Source organism: Coptis chinensis, chromosome 2 (assembly GCF_015680905.1).
Source record: "Coptis chinensis isolate HL-2020 chromosome 2, ASM1568090v1, whole genome shotgun sequence".
In the NCBI taxonomy this organism is placed as follows: domain Eukaryota; kingdom Viridiplantae; phylum Streptophyta; class Magnoliopsida; order Ranunculales; family Ranunculaceae; genus Coptis; species Coptis chinensis.
In genome coordinates, this window is record NC_141457.1 from 18774788 (window position 1) to 18776545 (window position 1758).

The 1758-nt window shown below is 40.6% G+C and overlaps 1 non-coding gene across 1 annotated transcript; it reads right to left on the bottom strand.

Annotated features, from left to right (window-relative positions):
- Positions 1 to 563: 563 nt before the first annotated feature.
- LOC147515213 (small nucleolar RNA R71) lies at positions 564 to 667 on the bottom strand. Its single transcript, XR_015214616.1, has one exon. It is a non-coding gene; the product is annotated as a small nucleolar RNA R71 (small nucleolar RNA).
- Between the last annotated feature and the right edge of the window lie 1091 nt (positions 668 to 1758).

Here is a 1758-nt window from a genome sequence, read left to right on the forward strand (position 1 = left end):
TTTATACTAGTATATCAGAATTGTTTGGAGTGTTGATGTGTTTAGCTAAGTTTGGTTTTAGCCTTGTATGAGATTAAGGTCTGGCCGAACAAAAACACCGAACGTAATTACCCAACAACGTCAACAAACAAGTCTATCTAGTATACCACCCACTACACCTCTAGCTACTATTTCACACACATCACCTGACACAATGCCCGACGAAGAAGAGACTCCTCTCTCTGACTTCTACAAAGCCTTGAGCGATAGCCCCAAATCTTGCATCGTTCTAGCAGACCCGATGGGGATTTCGAATCCCCAAATATTTTTAATTTGTTACCCGTTTTTCATGGATTAGACCATGGGAAACCTTATCACATTATCGTAGGGATTGAACAAGTCCTAACAATATTCCACCATCCTACGGTTGGTGCAGAACAAATTAAACTAAGGGTATTCCCTTTCACCTTAGCCGATAAAGGCGGCTTTTGGTTAACTGCCCAAGCCTAATTCTATGGACTCGTGGGCTAAACTTGTTCAAATTTGTTTATGGAACATTTTACCCACCCCTAGAGATGGATGAGATGCTTTCTAAGATTCATTTCTTTCGACAAAATCCTCATGAATCATTTTCAGAGGCTTGGAATCGCTTCACCGATTTCCTTATAGAGTGTCCACATCATAACTTAGCTTAAAGACACGTTAGTTCGTGCCTTTTCAAAGGACTTCTACACCACCATAAAGAAGTCCTAGACATAATGAATGGGGTAGTTTCTTAAGCAAAGGAGCCTCGGAGGCTTATAAATTTTAGAGGATCAAACTAAAGCTTAAATAACAACAGGGGGTAGTGATGATATCCACCGCCCGCTAGTTCATCAAATCTGATTAAGGCGCCCCGGTATGTTTGAAATTAAACACGATCCCGAGCTTAAAACTCTAATCGAATCACTCACTAAAAAGGTAGAGGCCATTTCTGTTCAACAAAAGCCTATCCCCGTCATGAACGTAAATTCAAATCCATGTAGTTTATGTTGGAGCCCTGACCATCCCGACTCCCACTGTCCTATAGCCTATGAACAGGCTTGTTCCATTAATAGTGAACCTAACGCCCTTTGGAGACAAAATCCCAACTTCGGTTGGAGAAATAACCAACATGTCACACCTCCAGGGTACAATAATCAATATGTTAGGCCAACACAAAGTTTTAACCAAGCTCCACCACGACAAGGACAGGGTCAGGGTAATTTTAATAATTATAACAACCAAGTGCAACCTCGACAAGGTCAAGCACAAGGTCAAGGTAGTTATAATAATTATAATGCTAATAGAGGTATCGTTAGGTAAATAATAACTATCAAAATCCACCCATAAATAATTCACGGAAATAGTTCGTCCACACCACCCGTGACTACTACACCCACACAACCGGATCGTCTTGACACCTTCATACAAGTAAGCCAAAAACTTTTCCAAACCATGGCTCAATCTAACCAAATGACTTCTACAATCCATTAATAATTTAACCCAACAGTTGGCTCAAGATAAAGCCCAACCCAAAGGTGTGTTTCCAGGTCACTTAAATACCTAATCCTAAAACAACAAATACAGCCTTTGAGGTAACCGATAATACTAGTAATGAATATGAAAATGTAGGTGAGCTAAAGGCCATCACCACTCTCTGGCAGCAGAGTGGTTGATAACAAAGTAACTATGCCTATAGTTACCCCACCAAGAGTCCCCCTACACCGCTATTTTACTAGATACCGAAATAGAAACTGA